The sequence below is a fragment of the Ornithorhynchus anatinus genome, chromosome 14 (assembly GCF_004115215.2).
Source record: "Ornithorhynchus anatinus isolate Pmale09 chromosome 14, mOrnAna1.pri.v4, whole genome shotgun sequence".
Classification (NCBI taxonomy): Eukaryota; Metazoa; Chordata; class Mammalia; order Monotremata; family Ornithorhynchidae; genus Ornithorhynchus; species Ornithorhynchus anatinus.
The window spans coordinates 274,831-292,507 of record NC_041741.1 but is presented as its reverse complement, the minus strand read 5'-3'; the positions used below and the strand labels follow the sequence as shown (position 1 = coordinate 292,507).

Genomic DNA, 17,677 nt, shown 5'->3' with positions numbered 1-17,677 from the left:
GGGCGGCCCGCCGCCCTGCCCTCGGCCGCTCGGCTCTTCGGCCGCTCGGCTCCTCGGCTCTTCGGCCGCTCGGCCGCCGCCTCCGCCCCTCCCCTCGCGCCGGCGCGCGCCACCCTCCGCCCTCGCGCTGCGGCACGCGCCGCACACCAAGGAAAGGCGGGCGGGCGGGCAGAGCGCCCTCTCCGGCCGGGCCCCGGGACTGCCGCGGAGGAGCGGCCTCCCTTCTCCCTTCTCCCGGCCCCGCCCCCCAGGAAGCGGGACCCGCCGTGGGACACCCCGCCCCCCCCCCGCCCCCCCCCCCCGCCCCGACCGTAACAATAATAATGATGATGTTAGTATTTGTTAAGCGCTTAATAATCATTATAATAATAATGTTGGGTATTTGTTAAGCGCTTAATAATAATAATGTTGGGTATTTGTTAAGCGCTTAATAATAATAATAGCAATGTTGGTATTTGTTAAGCGCTTAATAATAATAATGTTGGGTATTTGTTAAGCGCTTAATAATAATAATAATAATGATGATGTTGGTATTTGTTAAGCCCTTAATAATAATAATAATAATGTTGGTATTTGTTAAGCGCTTAATAATAATAATAATAATGTTGGTATTTGTTAAGCGCTTAATAATAATAATGTTGGGTATTTGTTAAGCGCTTAATAATAATAATAATAATAATAATAATGTTGGTGTTTGTTAAGCGCTTAATAGTAGTAATAACAATAATGTTGGTATTTGTTAAGCGCTTAATAATAACAATAATGTTGGTATTTGTTAAGCGCTTAATAATAATAATAATAATAATGATGTTGGTGTTTGTTAAGCGCTTCCTATGTGCAGAGCACTGTTCTAAGCGCCGGGGGAGACACAGGGGAATCAGGTTGTCTCACGTGGGGCTCACAGTCTTCATCCCCCTTTTACAGATGAGATAACTGAGGCACAGAGAAGGGAAGTGACCTGCCCACAGTCACACAGCTGACAAGCGGCAGAGCCGGGATGCAAACCCATGACCTCTGACTCCCAAGCCCGGGCTCTTTCCACTGAGCCACGCTGCTTCTCTTGGGGAAGTCAGGGACTGGTTACCTGTGCCATATCAGTCCCCGATTTTCCTAGTATCAATCAGTCAACGGTTACCGAGCACCCACTATGTGCTTATACTAAGCACTCGGATGAGTACGGCAGAGGTGCGGACAGGTGGAAGGACGTATGGAAGATATTGGCAGAGGGAACAATGCACGGTGAGTAGATTGGCTTGAGAGGAGCTGCCAGGGGGGGATTTAAGGATGTCCAGGTTCCGGACAAAGTACTGCCTTTAGATGGTTTAATACGGGCCAGAGCTGCACATGCACTTCTCAGTGTACCGCCTCCCGGCCCGCCGCCACCGACTCACTTATACCCCATGTCCTGTGGAGAACGTGCCCAGAAAGGATTGAGAGGGTGTGAGTGGTCCTGCGTAAATCATAAGCACTCTGCCCAGGTTCCCGATCCTGAAATGTCAAGTCCCGAGGCTCAGCTGCTCTTCATTCTATATCGTACTCTCCCCAGTGCTTAGTTCAGTGCTCTGCCCAGAGTAGACGATCAATAAATGTGATTAAACCAAACTTCAGGATCAGAGACTAAGGGAAGTAAGGGTAATCTAATTGCTTTCTTGCTTGAAGTAACAGTTGGGTCTCTCTAATATAAAAGGATTGTTTTCTGGGAAAATTTAGACCGTTTAGACCGTTGAGACAGGGATTGGGCAGGGATTGTCTCTATCTGTTGCCGAATTGTACATACCAAGCGCTTAGTACAGTGCTCTGCACATAGTAAGCGTGCAATAAATACGATTGAATGAATGAAAATTTGCTAGGTCCCCGTGAGTGTTTTCGTTCTCTCTTCTGGGCTTGTGAGCTGGTCCTATGGCCCATTGGAGGGAACTCGCTGGTCCCAGGCCTGGGGCCTCTAGCCTGTAAACTCTTTGTGTTCAGGAATTGTGTATCGTATCAGACTCTCCTGAGTGCTCAGTACAGTGCTCTGCCCACAGTGACTGTTCAATAAATACCCATAATATGTTTGATCGGGGCAGCTGGGGGAGGTATCTAACTATCACCAGTGGTAAACACCAAAAGGGACAAGTTGAAAAGCGTTCCTTTTTAGTGTCGCAGTCACATTCCTGAGACGAGGAGATCACTCAGATTTTGAAAAGCGTGTCTCACCTTCTTCCCCAACATGTTTTACCACCATCCTTGCCAAGTGTTAAAAGACTTTTTTTAATAGAGGAAAGGTAATGACCTGAATGATGTCTTAACGTGTCAGTGGAGGTCTTTCCATTTCTGGATTCTGGAAAAAGAGATTTTTTTTTCATCAAATTCTTTAGTTTGGAGAATTTTTAGGGACCCCAAAAACCTATGGACATCAGTCACTGAATGTATTCAAGGTTTTCCTGAAACAGCTCTGCCGTTTGCCTGCTGTATGACCTTGGTCGCTTAAGTTAATAATAATAATAATAATGATGGTGGTATTTGTTAAGCACTTACTATGTGCAAAGCACTGTTCTAAATGCTGGGGGGATACAAGGTGATCAGGTTGTCCTATGTGGGGCTCACAGTTTTAATCCCCATTTTCCAGATGAGGTAACTGAGGCACAGAGAAGTTAAGTGACTTGTCCAAAGTCACACAGCTGGCAAGCGGCGGAGCCGGGATTAGAACCCATGACCCCTCCCAAGCCCGGGCTCTTTCCACTGAGCCTCACTGCTTCTCTAAATTCTCTGGGCCTCGGTTTCTACATCTGTAAAATGGGAATTCAGTACCCGTTCTCCTCCTTGTTTAGACTGTGAGCCCCGTACGGGACAGAGATTGGGTCCGACCTGATTGTCGTGTATCCACCCCAGTTCTTAGGACAGTGCTTGATACTTAATAAGTAGTTAACAGATACTATTATTATTATTATAGCACAGATAGCCAAATTCACCCAAAATGCCGGATCTTCAAAATCATGCTCCTTTTAATAATAATTATGGTATTTGTTAAGCGCTTACTATGGGCTGAGCACTGTTCCAAGCGCTGGGGTAGATACAGGGTAATCAGATGGTCCCACGTGGGGCTCACATTTTTTAATCCCCATTTTTACAGATGAGGTAACTGAGGCACAGAGAAGTTAAGTGACTTGCCCAAAGTCACACAGCTGACAAGTACCTGAGGCAGGATTAGAACCCATGACCTCTGACTCCCAAGCCCGGGCTCTTGCCACCAAGTCAGACTGCTTCTTGTTTTAGTGAAACACCCTATTTTCCCTCCCTACAGGATGGCCTATGCTCTTGAGCCCATATCCCTGAAGCCCTTAGGTATTCATCTGCCTCCGTCCTCAGCTCCCCACACCCCGCACAATTCCTGCCTGTAAATGTAAGAACTCAGGGAAAAGAAGGATAATTACAATTCAGTGGGACCCACTGACTCCAGAGCCTCATACTGCTCTAGGTGGGTCCACAATTTTCTCTCCAAAGCCTTCACAGAAACTTCAGGAAGGAACTCTGGTATTGTCTAGGACTGAGAAAGGGAGATTCCTTCCTCTTCTGCTTTCCCTCCCTCCCTCCCTCTCTCCTTCTGACACACTCAACCACCAATTAAAATAGATTTGTAACATTTCAACTGAAATACAAATCTATTAGATAAATAATTAAGAGGAAAGTAAGAACTGGGTCCAGACTACAGCTGTACCATACCGTGTTCCTGTATCTGATTCAGAAGTTCAACGTTTAATGCGGTGTTCTGCTCACATTAAGTGCTCAATAAATACCTCTGATTGATAAAGACACCGTGTAGTAGTGGAAAACTCTGGGAAAAGAGCTGACTTTTCCTCCTAAGTTCCTTGACTAGCTAATTAAATAACCTTTGGAACCTCGTTTTCCATACTTGAGTTTTACTAGCAGAAAAATCAACCCCCAGCACCTAGGATGTTGGGATGGTTAAATGAAATACTATATTTACAATACTGAGATGTCTCTGGAGATAGGCAGTCTATAAATGCCGCATGTTAAAAAGGTTATTGTTATAGTATTTTGAGTGGGAGGAACTATAACATGAAAAGAGCAATAAACATTAAGCATAAAATTCATGCTTGGCCTTGGAGATTATAACTTAGCTAAGCACTTTAAAGCAGTAAAATTAACCTTATCTCACTTAATGAAAGACGTTCATTAATCGGGAGTAGAGATACTTTAGCAATATGAACTCGGGAGTTAATTGATACTTAGAAAAATACCTTTAAAGAACCAGCAGAGTAATTTACGTTAAGTTCACCTGTTCTTACTCAGTACAAAAAGAAAGACGTGCAACCTAAGTGGAATCAAGTTTGGTATTTATTTGTCCGTCTCCTATCTAGTTCAAGATGGTCCCCGATGGTCTAACTGTGAACTTTATCCACTGAAAAACTGTTTGCCCTACCTGCTGCCATTCTCAGATGTTTTTTCTAGGATGCAATTTGCTGCTATCAATGCCGAGCATATTGCAGATGCAAAACAACTGTTAAACACACTATTAAACACACACAAGTCCTCTGATAGTAACCCCACTCCTAGAGCATTTGTGTACTTATTCTTATACCCTCTTGCTTTCCCATCTGATTTCCCTTCTAACCTAATGTCTGTCTACCCCACTGAGCTGTAAGCTCCTAAGGACAGGGGTGAAGCCCCCATTTTCTCCACCTTCCTTTCCCTTCTGGATTGTCTATGCCCTTAGCTGTGTGCCCTCTGAGCGTTCTGATACTCATTCCAGCCCCACAGTACTTATGTGCATATCCGGCAATCGATCAGCGGTATTTATTGAGCACGTACTGATTGCAGAGCTCATTCATTCGATAGTATTTATTGAGCGCTTACTATGTGCAGAGCACTGTACTGAGCACTTGGAATGCACAATTCAAACACTTCGAAAGCTCTGTACTAAGAGCTTGGAAGACTACAATACAACAATGTTGGCAGACATGTTCTCTGCCCAAATGAGCACAGAGTCTAGAGGGGAAGCCGGACATTAATATAAATGAACAATTTATAATATGTAATTTATAGATAAGTACATAAGTGCTGTGGGGCTGAGGGTGGGGTGTATACTCGATCCCGGATCCGAATGAAAGGATGACACACAAGGGAGAGGGAGCCGAGAAGAAGAGGGCTTAATCAGAGAAGGCCTTCCCAAGGTCAACAGAGTGACACGCATATTCATTCAATCGTATTTATTGAGCACTTACTTGACATGCATGTCCTTGTACCCTGCCATTTTCCCTAGCTGTATCTTGATTTTAATGTCTACCTCTCCCTGTAGGCTGTAAGCTCCTCTGGGCAGGAATCACCTCTACCAACTCTGTTGTACTTTCGCACGGGCTTCCTACGGTGCTCTATGCACGATAAGCGCTCAATAAATACCAGCGATTGAATGACTGACACCTTCAATGCTTTCCTATTGGCTCCTTCCTACTTAGCTGACCTCCTTTCTACTTTTCCCTAGCTCTCTTCCACTGTTCTCCTTATTATCTTCCACCTTTACTCTCCCACTTCCCAGTAACTGTTGGCATCTCTTTCCCTTTCACTTGGAACTCCATCCCTTATCCATTTTTTAGAATCACACCCATTCAAGGTCCACCAAATACCTCACCTTGTCCCCTAAGCCTTCCCTGTTCACCCTCAGCAGTCCCACCGTCCACTCTAGATGACTCAAGCCCTATGGCCATATCTGTATGTTTAGGTATATAGTTCGATGATTGGAGCTCTTGCACATATTCTCTATTTTTATACTCATGCATCTCCCTCCATCAGTTGGGGAAGCTGCTTCTTGCCCCACTGGAAGGTTTCTTGGACCCCTCCTGCTACCTCCATTTTCTTGCTCCATGGTTCCTTGTCACCTTTTTCCCAAGCTTTATTTCCCAGATTCACCGGACTTATTCCTAAATACCCCAAAAATGGTCTCGCCTTCATACAGAATAAGAACAAAAAGATTACGCTGTCTATGGCAAACTGCCTTCCCACTGTCACCTCGAAGACCTGAGGAGGCAGACCCTCTTGTCCCTCTGGAAATCTTCCCAGCCAACAGCCCTCTCCCTAAACTGGTACAATTGCTGCCGCTGAATGGACCCCAGGGAAGAGGGTAAAGGGAATCCACTAATCCTAGCACTTCCCATCTTGTCTATCTGTTCCCTTCCTTAATCAGTTTTGCAACTGTCAAACCCCTTGACTATTTAACAGTTCCTTAGGGGATTTGAGCCCCACCATTCCAATCCACTTTAAAATCATCACGCTGTATTTACTGAAGCATTCACCCACCCATCCTTCAGAGTCTGTCTTAATCTGTGCTTGGACAGGATCGACCAATGTAAGTTTTTGAGTGCATATTTTGCGCAGAGCACTGTACTAAGCGCTTGGGAGAGAACAGTGTAATACAGTTGACAGAAGGTAGCAGGTCATATAATACTATCTCCAAATAGTACCTATTCACTGCTCAACCTTACCCTGTCACTTCTTAGTTTCAAAGTTCTTCCTCCTTGTAAGCAAGTCAACCTCTTTGCATCCCAGGCCTGACGGCTGGACTTTCACTTCAATGTAGTTGTAAGTGATCTCTTACACGGTGTAGGCATAGCATCAGAAATGCCACATTTTCATCCCAGAGTTCAACCATGAAAGATTGACTTTGAGACTAAGCTGAATTTGTAGCAGAGAGCAGTGGTGCCCCCAGATATTTTCTTTTGGGCCTTAACCCTAGAAATTCTTTCAGTGTTTCAGTTCATGGGCAAGTTTAGTCCATCACATCTATATGATGGCATTCTGCGTATCCAATGGGAGAACAAAGACTCCAGTAAAAAAATATTTGGGAGTACAATCACTCCACCGGTATCAAAGTTATGCTTATTGCAGCTCAATAGCCTGGGTTGGCCAGGCGATAAGAGTCGATGTTGAACGGATGCCAGGATGCCAAAGTCGATGTCGAAAGGCAAACTGGGAGTTGTAACTGGCCGTCATAGCCAAGGAGAACAGAAGAAATATTTCTAGGTTGTAATGTGAAGCACTCTAGCATTGATGACCGGTTAAGCTACTACGAGGCAGATGTAAAGTTTCTTTCCTTGAGGTGGAAACAATAAACCCTGTTTTGCCAAACATGAAGTTCAAAGACAATCAAAATAAGAACAAACATTTCGATTTAGATTGCCCTTAGCTGAAAATTATATCAAATGCAGGTTCTTAACTCACCTACATTCAACAGAGAGATACTGGATGGTCTTCAACGTATTTCCTTTCTGCCAAGCATCACACTATCTCCCTTTGTTTTTCAGTTAACAACAAAACAGTTTTTGCTTGGCAGATTTCCTTCTTTCTATCTCTCTTTCTCTCCCCGTCCCCCTTCTTTTCCTTGATTCCAAAATTAAATAAAAGAGCAAACATTGATATGCGGTGGGAGGGAACAAGTCAGGTTCATTTCAGTGACATTTTAGTCATTTTAAGCAGTGCAGCCTAGTGGAAAGAGATTGGGAGTCTCTAGTGACTTGGGAGTCAGAGATTCCGGGTTCTAAATTTGTCTCCGCCACTTACTGTGTGAACTTGGGCAAATCACTTAACTTTTCTGATCCTCAATTCCCTCATCTGCAAAATGGGGATTTGATACCTGTTTTCCCTCCTACTCAGACTGGGAGCCCCATGTGGGACCTGATTATCTTGTATCTACCCCAGCGCTTAGTACAGTGCTCTGCATTTACTAAGTAATTAACAATTATTGTTATTATTATTATTCAATATATTCAAATAGCTTGAGTATGGAAGTTTTAAAAACTGGAACAAGAAGAGAGCACAACTTGTGTAACCTGAAAGGTATCTTGTGTGGGAGTGGCAAGAAGTCAGTAATATCTATTAGATGAATTGCATATTGGGTAAATATTCAGTCAGGGTGAAAGCAATCAGCACTAGTTCCATGAATGTTTTACAAGCAATTCTCCATTTACAAAGCATCCAAGCTTCTCAGAAATGCGGTCATTATTTGTGCATGCAGAGAGCAAGTTAATGGAAGATGACCGAAGTTTGACTTTAGGTATACTGACTTCCAGTATTTCTTTTATCATTCTATGATTTTGGAGAATCCAAGGCTCTATGGAGTTTCCAGCTGTGCTATTTCAGAAAGGTAGAATTTCCAGTGAGAGGGCATTAGCCAGTCGCTGTAACTAAAAGCTGAAGTATTTTCATAAAAGGTTGGAAGAATAGGTAATAGTTACAGAATGACAAAAACTTACACAGATGGATATATCTTTTCACTGACTACCTTGAAATTACTCTGCTCCTTAGGTAAAGAAAAAGATAAGGTTTTCCTTAAGATTAAACCGAGAATGCCATTTTTTTTCATCATCTGTCCAAACGAGGTATGATACTAAAATCACATTCCTCTTTCAGCTACTGGGTTTAGGATCCCCGGCCATAAGTTCACATTCATTGAAATAGGAGTTGTAAGGGATTTGGCTTAAATTAATCTACTGAAGGAATCTTGTAGCCACCCTAAAGATCCCATTAATTAGTGAACAAAAAAGATGGTGATATCTGTTCGGGTAAATAACTACAGGGGGCTGCTTCCAATGTGCTCTCTGAATAAGATATCGTTCCTGGTTCTACGTTCAGGTACAGAATAGAGATTGGGTTGAGAGAAGGGAAGGAGGAGTGAGACAGGAAAGTAACAGAGAAGGAGCTTGGCCTAGTGGAAAGAGCACGGGCCTGGGAATCAGAGGATCTGGTTTCTAATCCCACCTCCACCACTTCTCTGGTGTCTGACCTTAGGCAAATGACTTAACTTCTCTATGCCTCAGTTACCGCATCTATTAAATGGGGATTAAGACTGTGAGCTCCATGAAGGACAGGGACCATCCTGTCCAACCTGACCATCTTGTATCTACTCCAGTGCTTAGTATATAGTATCTAAGTATCACAGTACCAGTGCCTGATTTATAGAAAGCACCTAACAAATACCATTTTTAAAAAGGGTTTTAAAATGTGGAAAGCATTACAGATGAATTCCGAGTTGCATCTCTATCTCCAGTCTCCAAGCAGGAAGTGTGGACCGGGGTGGGGTAGTGCTGCTCATGGCAGTTCAGTCCTTTAGAAGGCCCAAAACAGCTATCCAACATTTACAAACCTTGATTTTAAGGAACCTGATTTAAATTTTAAAAAATCACCCAGCCTTTTCCTTCCTTACTACAGAAATCCAATTCCATCATTTGTTTGTGGTTTTTTTTTAAATCACTATATCTCCCCTCATTCCTGGAGGGATTTTCTTTCAATCATTGCCTTACCATTTAGGAAGCAAGTGATGTTCATTCAAAAGATTTCACCAGCAAGCTGTAGCAGATTTTTTTTCTTTAATAGTATCATTCCTGCAATAAAATGAAACTTTTATCCTTCACCAAATAAGATATGAATAAATGCATTGTATTCTATATCATGTCATCACAGTTATAAGTGTAGGATTAACTGGTAAAAAACAAGGACAGAGGGTGAGGAGCAGAATGTCCTCATTCCACTGCTGTTGATTTCAGGTCCACAACTCAGCACCAAACCCAGGTATCCAAATGCTTCCCCCCCGCCGACTATTCGGGTGAGGCCATGGTGGAGAAAATACGGGGCTGGTGGACAGGAGACCCGGGGTCTTATCCCAGCTGGGTGGCCGAGGGCCAGACACTTAGCCTCCCTGGGCCTCAGTTCCCTCAGCGTGGCCTAGTTGAAAGAGCACAACAGCCAGGGGGCCTGGATTCCAATCCCAGCTCTGCTATCTGCCTGCTCTGCGACCATGAACAAGTTGCTTAAGTTCTCAGTGCCTCAGTTTCCATATCTGTAAGTTGGGGGTTAAATGCCCATCTCTCCCTCCCCCTTAGACTGTGAGCCCCATGTGGGCCAGAGACTCTGCCTGACCCAATTATCTCGCATCTACCACGGTGCTTAGTACAATGCTTGGTACATAGTATATGCTTAACAAATACCCCTATTATTATTGTTAGTATTATTATTACTGTCATCATCATCCTCATTTCCACTTTTAAAGAATGGCCCCAAGAAGAGTTGCAGGGTCCCTACAGAGGTTCCTAAAGTGGATGCTGTGTAATGCCCTGTTAGCCTGGTGCCTGGTGGTGGGGCAAGCACTAGGCCAGACCAGCATCTTTAAGGCAAGGAATCTGTGGTAGAAAGACAAACCTGGACCTGTGACTTCAGCACCTCAGGATTCCAGGAGCCCATTCTGCTCCAGAGCCTCGCTCTCAAAATTGTTCACCTTGGTCTGGGATAATACTAACTGTGCTATTTGTTAAGCACTTACTATGCGTCAAGTACTGTGCTAAGTGCTGGGGTAGATATGAGGTAATCAGGCCCCACATGGGGCTCACAGTCTAAATATGATGGAGAACAGGTATTGAATTTTGCAGTTGAGAGAACTGAGGCACAGAAAAGTTGGGTGATTCGCCTAAGGTCACACAGCAGACAAATGGCGAAGCTGGAATCAGAACCCAAGTCCTCTGATTCCCAGGCCTGGGCTCTTTCCACTAGGCCACTCTGCTTCTTTGGGATGCATCAGGGCTGGATCTGGAGGGTTTGGCCCAGACCGAGATTCCCGCTGATCTGATGGCTCAATCCCAGCCACCCAGGGTCTGTGGGGCCCCGAGGGCGAAGATCAACACCTGCCGCACTAAGGCCTCAGGATCAAAGTCACGGGATCCAAGCTGGGTAGAGATGACACGTCGAGGAGTGCTGCGGTGGTTCTGTGGAGGGGCCAGGAGCTGCAGGGCTTCCTGCCATTTTCGCTTTATCACTCAATCTCTGCTTTCTCTCTGAGTCAGCTTCGCAGCTCAGGCGAGGCAGTTCAGTTAGATCATGCGGATGATCATTAAGATATTCTTGGTTTCATTAGTCAGTGCCAATGATTTGTCCAACTTCCTTACTATGTCAGGAGTAGATCTCTGAACAAGCCAACAGGGCTACAGCCCTGGTTCTGTGGAGTCAAAAGGGCCTCCATTTACCACCCCCACCTCCCCAGTGAAAATCACACACGCAAAAAATGTTAAGCCCAGAAATAAACAAAACCATCCTGTGTAGTATAGATTTATCATCAGAAGAAGAATGGGGAGGATCACTGCGGAGCCTGTCTTGGGAAAGAGACACTTGGCTGCTTTCCCTCTCCACCTCCAACCAACCATCGTTTATTGAGCTCATACTCTGTGTGGAGCACTGTTCTAAGTGCTTGGGGGAGAGTATGGTGGAAGAAGACAAAATCCTTGCTCACAAGGACCTAAAAATATCATCAGAGAGGCAGACATAAAATTACTTATAAAAGGGAGGGAGAAGTGCTCCAATAGTATAGTTCGAGCTCATGCGTTCGAATCCCAGCTCTGCCACTTGTCAGCTGTGTGACTGTGGGCAAGTCACTTAACTTCTCTGTGCCTCAGTTCCCTCATCTGTAAAATGGGGATTAAGACTGTGAGCCCCACGTGGGACAACCTGATTCCCCTGTGTTTACCCCAGCGCTTAGAACAGTGCTCTGCACATAGTAAGCGCTTAACAAATACCAACATTATTATTATTAGTATAGGATGTAAAACAAAAGATACAAGAGAAGCAGCATGGCCTAGTGGAAGGAGCATGGGCCTGAGAATCGGAGGACCTGAGTTCTAATCCTGGCTCCACAACTTGTCTGCTGTCAGTCAATAGTATTTATTGAGTGCTTACTGTGTGCTGAGCACTGTACTGTACTAAGCACTGTTCAGTACTGGGGAGAGTACAGTATAACAATATAACAGACACAGTCCCTGCCCACAATGAGCTTACAGTCTAGAGGTGTGACTTTGAGCAAGTCACTTCACTTCTCTGGGCCTTGATTACCTCATCTGTAAAATGGGGATTAAGACTGTGAGCTCCTGTGGAACGTGGACTGTCTCCAACCTGATCAGCTTGTATCTACCCCAGTGTTTAGTACAGTGCTAGGCACATAACCAACTCTTAAATACCATTAAAAAAATGCCACCCCCCCCCCCAAAAATGGCACAAAAGTGCCAAGATGTTGATAGGGAGGTTGTGTTGTGAGGAAAAGGAAATTTAATTTCCAGAGAACATGGGATTTCAGAAGAGATGGGAACCATTCAACCAGCGATTCTGGGCCTCCTGCAGGACTCTAAACATCAGGGAGGGATTAGGGAGGATGCCTTGAGGTCCCCTTTAGAGGCACTACATTGTGGGGACCACCACTCTCCCCATCTTCAAAACCCTGCCAAAATCATACCTTCTCCAAAAGGCCTTCCCTGACTAAGCCCTCACTTTCCTGTCTATGCCCTCCCTTCTGCTGAACCTATGCAAGTGGGCCTGTACCCCTTAAACACTTTGTTATTTATTCCTTCCCCAGCTTCACAGTATTTAAGTACCCGTCCATCTGCAATTTATTTAAATGTCAATAAATTTCTTTTGGGTGGGGATTGTGTCAGTAGACTCTGTTACACTGTACTCAACCAAGCACTTAATATCATGTTATGCAAGCAATAAGTGCTCAATAAGTATGACTGATGTGTATGATTGATTGGACCCCCGATTAGCAAGAGTCACTTCAAATTCACCCTTCATGGGAGACAGCATAGCCTAGTAGGAAAACCATGGAATCGGAAGTTGGGTTTTATGCCAGGTAATCAGAACTGGCCTTAAGGGATTGCTGATATCAAGAACTTGTTTAAGTGCTTACTATGTGCAAAGCACTGTTCTAAGCACTGGGGGGATACAAGGTGATGAGATTGTCCCATGTGGGGCTCACGGTTTTAATCCCCATTTTCCAGATGAGGTAAATGAGGCACAGAGAAGTGAAGTGACTTGCCCAAAGTCACCCAGCTGGCAAGCGGCGGAGCTGGGATTAGAACCCATGACCTCTGACTCCCAAGCCCGGGCTCTTGCCACTGTGCCACACTGCTTCTTGAGACCTTATGGATTCCAAATGAATTTACATTTGGATGGAAGAGAAATTATCATCAAACTGTTTTGTGTTTAGATGAGATTCCTCAAATGCAGACAAGCCTTCAGCCTGGACTCTAGAAGTGGCAAGAGATTATTCGGATGAGGAGGTCTACAAAGGAAAAGGAAAGGATGATGCAGGGTGCTAATGCTTTTTTTTGGTTTTTTTTTACTAACCTGACTAAAAACATTCAAAGTGCAGGAAATTATACAGTTTTATTGAATTTGTTTTTCATCAAATAGATACATAGTAGCTTATCTGTCCTTTCCACTTGCCATGATTCATCTACTGAAACAACAATAAATACGAATGAATTAATGAATGAACAACTACTGTACTGCTCCTTATACCCTGGCCATTGTTTCCACAGAAGTAGCTCTTCCCTTGGGATAATATTATTGAGGACTTATTTACAAACGCTTTCCTGGTAGGTGCCTCAGGCTCAGTGGCTTCTAGGCTACTGCTGGCCTAATGATTATACTCCCTTTAGTTTCCAAGTGGGAGAGGTTACAGTGTTGCAGAAAATGCTTAGCAGTTCCTGTTTGGTAAGTCATCTCTTCAACTGTATTAAGGAATAGCAAGCAAAAATACAATTCGTTCCTTCACAGTTATTTGGATAGAGCTGGAATTGAAGCATAGGCAGATTGTGCATAGAAAAAGAAGTCAACAAACCCTCTGGTGCCAGATTCGGCGATTTCTCATCTCTAGTTGATCCTAGCTGAAAACTGAAAAAACAGGCTTCTTGGGGTTTGGACTGGGTTTTTAGCTATTCCGAACAGTCACTAGTATGCAATAAAATGCAATCATACTTAAAATTACTGTAAGGAGAATCACAATCAGTAAAGCAGAGCAGATAGTGAGAGAAAGAATGACAAAGAGATGGTATCAAAAGAGAAATAAAGTGGGAGCAACAGAAAAGTGTGAGGTGGTGGCCTTGACAGATGCATAGATGCAGCCCTAATCTGATTTCTGGAGATATGAGGTGAAATCGAGTTACATGCCAGGTCTCTGGTAGGAAAAAATGGTAACATTATGTCTTGACCACAGCAAAAATATTTCAGAGTGACGCAATCTAAATAAAAGAAGTGCCAAAATAATGATTTGCAAATTTATTTGCATAAAGCTGCAAATGAAGTCCAAGAGCCATCCTCCCCGCCCCCCCGCAACTCCTCCTCCATAAGTGAAAGCAAAAATACCTCATGCCCCCTTCAAGCAGTTCAGGTCCTGTCATCATCTCATCCCTCTCCTCCTTACTGTCTTCTGGCAGATGGGGAAAAGTCATATTGAGAAGGGCTGGAGCAGCGTCTTCAGAAATCCAAAGGAAGATTGCTGCAGTCTATCAGCTTCCTCCGCACTGAGGCGGGCAGTTATCAGACCCAAAGAACATCCGACCGAGCGGCGCTGCTCTGAACCATTCTTGGCCCAACACTGCAGCACAGACCATAATCCAAGTTTCAACTCCCAGGGGTTATGTTTGTTATTATAAATGAATATAAATATAATATCAGTGAATAAATTACAGATATGTACCTAAGTTCTGTGGGGCTGAGGTTGGGGTGAAAATAAAGTGCAAATGCAAATGTAAGTGTGATGCAGATGCTGAGGAGTGAGATCTCTATTTATGCCACTTGTTTGTCTGGCATACCTTTGCTCTATGAATTTCTTTTGGGACCCTAAAGAGTAGGTTTCAACAACATCCATGAGCGCGGCCATCTGTTCAACTTCTGAAAAGCGGCTGTAAAACTGATTTGACTTCAAAAAATAAATCTCGGCTACCTCACACATAAACGCACATTGCATCTTACCTTTGGGTTTAGAAAAATGTTTTCAGTTGGAAATTAAAATGGGAAGGAACAAATAAGTACACATTTCCACAGTCATATGAAAAATGATTACACTCTTCCCAAGTTATCCACAAATGTAGGTACTCACTGATTTGTGAAGAATCTCCAAGATAATAAAATTCCAAAATGACTTTTCCACTGAAGTACAATTACCCTGGGAATAGATGCTAATATGGCTTAATGCATGAGCCCAGGATCCAACCATCCATCATCATCGTCAGTGGTATTCACTGAGTGCTTACTGTGTGCTGAGCACTGTACTAAACCCTTGGGAGGGTACAATACAACAGAATTGGTAGACACATTCCCTGCCCACAGTGAGTTTACAGTCTAGAGGAGTAGACAGACATTAATATAAATAATATATAAGATATAATTTATAGAAATGTACACAAGTACTGGGGGGCTGAGGGTGGAGTGAATACCAGATGTCCAAAGGTCACAGATCTAAGTGCATGGACAGGTGAAACAGCTGGCCTAGTGGAGAGAGTATGGACCTGGGAGCCAAGGGACCTAGGTTCTAATCCCATGCTGCCAGTGCTTGCTGTGTGATGTTGGACAAGTTACGTCCCTTCTCTAGGCCTCAGTTTCCTCATCTATAAAATGGGGGCTAGTTAATTTTCTTTCCCTCCTACTTACCAGTCAATCAGTGTTGTTTATTGAGAGCTTATTCTGGGAAGAGCACTATACTACACTGTTGGGAGAGTACAATACAACAGAGTTGGTCAACATGTTCCCTGCCCACAGCAAGCTTACACACTAGGGAGAGAGTCCGACATTAATATCAATAAATCAAGTACTGATATGTACATATGTGCTCTGGGGCTGAGAGTGTGGATTGAATGCAAAATGCTCAGAGGGACAGATTTAAGTGCCTAGATGACACAGAAGGGAGGAGTCAGGGAAAGAGGGCTTAATCCATCTTTACACTTAGACTGTGAGCTCCAAGTGAGACAGGGACTGTGTCCAACCTACGTATCTTTTATCTACCCCAGACCTTAACATGGAAAGTCCTTAACAAATGTGATCATCATTATTATTATTTGCCTTACTGCATGCGAATGCCCAACTGGCCCCAATGTTCCTTTCAAATGTCACAGTGCCCTCTCCTCATCCCTGGGCTGAGATGAACCAATGGATGATGAGTGGATCCTGGAGGAATCAAGTTTCTTCACCACCTGCTGAAATTTTGGGATTCAAAAACCTTTCTTCAATATTCAAGAAAGTGGATGAATTTATAAATATGCTCAGAGAAGACCCTAATGGAGAGAAAATTTCAAAGGTGAGTAGATGTCTTTAGAATGTGTTCACTTGCTACAGGGTGCTTTAAGAAAAAATAAGGCTTCTGTTTAGCATATATTAGATAAATTCTGCACTAAAGTTGAAAAGCCATACCTACGTCAGCAGAATGAGCTTCTACTCCTGCAGCCTGCTGCAGAGACTCATGTGTTATGAGTTGCTTTAATAAAGAAGAAAGATTAAATATTAGCACATCACTTAATAGTATTTACTGAGTATTGGCTAGGCAGAACACCTGTCCTAAGCAGAGGAAAATGGGTGGGAGAGTTAATAGACATAATCCCTGTCTTTTAGGAGCATATACTCTTACCGGGGAGACAGATAGTGTAAAACTAATTAGAGATAGGTGGAAGAAGAAAAGTGTAAAAGTAGATGAGTGAGTGTTTAATTAGTAAGATAATAGTTCAGTGAAATTGATCATTACAAATATAACATATAAAGGAATTTCATTACTTTTCTAGAGGTTCTGGAATCACTCCTATTTTTTTATGGTATTTCTTAATGCCTACTGTGTCTAGGCACTGTACTAAGTGCTGGGGTGGATACAAACTCATCAGGTTGGACACAGTCCATGTCCCAAATGAGGTTCCCAATCTTAATTCCCATTTTACAGATGAGATAATTGAGGTAACTGAGGCCCAGAGAAGTTAAGTGGCTTGCCCAAGATCACACAGAAGACATGTGGTGGCACTGGGATCAGAACCCAGGTCCTTCCGACTCCCAGGTCCTTGCTTTATCCACCTGGCCATGTTGCACCATCTAGCACCTAAGTCTGTAGGAAAACAAACTCCACAGTTCATCCACTTACAATTCTACAATGCTACAATATTGTATAACAGGTGTGCATGTTCCAGTAAATAAAGAAGTAAAAAGAAATGTAACATTGTGTATTAATATTTAAATGTGGATACTATTGCATATTTTGTGTTAGGTTGGCATCGAGGTCTCCCTGCGTGGCCAAAGTAGGCCCAATCTGCTGGATTTTGAGACTCTTGAAAGGCAATGGATGAGAACAATGGCTTCCTATTGCCCACTCGATAAGTGTCCCTGAAGCTGCAATGTTCACATGCCCTTTCTCGAGCGGGAAAGTACCTCACTACCTGCCTCTCCAACCAGAGAAGAATGTTTACACCCAGCCCTGCAGCTGAAGTGAGTTGGCTTTGTTTCTCAATTTAAGATATGAATCAGTTATGATGCAAAGGGATTAGTACTAGTAGTAATAATATGTTAAAGACTGACAGTCAATCAATTCATTGTATTTATCAAGTGCTTCCTGTGTGCATAGCACTGTACTAAGCATTTGGGAGAGTACAGTGAAACAGAACTGATAGACATATTCCCAACCCAGAATGAGCTTACAGTCTAGTCGGGGAGACAGGTATTAATATTAATAAATAAGTTAAATTAAATTACAGGTGTAATATAAATGAATGAATTCAATTATGGATCTAATAAAGTAAATTACTGGTATGTGCAAAGCACTGCATCAGGCCCTGGAAAAGATCCAGCAGATCAGACCCAATCCCTGACCCACCTGGGACGCACAGTCTAAGAGGGA

General features: G+C 43.5%; 1 long non-coding RNA gene across 2 annotated transcripts; it reads left to right on the top strand.

Annotated features, from left to right (window-relative positions):
* Nucleotides 1-1,009: 1,009 nt before the first annotated feature.
* On the top strand, nt 1,010-16,098 carry LOC120638801. 2 transcript variants are annotated; one of them, XR_005660756.1, is made up of 3 exons: nt 1,010-1,239; nt 14,244-14,443; nt 15,921-16,098. It is a non-coding gene; the product is annotated as an uncharacterized LOC120638801 (long non-coding RNA). The 2 variants fall into 2 exon arrangements; XR_005660755.1 differs by lacking the exon at nt 15,921-16,098 and having other exon boundaries at nt 14,244-14,573.
* Nucleotides 16,099-17,677: the final 1,579 nt, after the last annotated feature.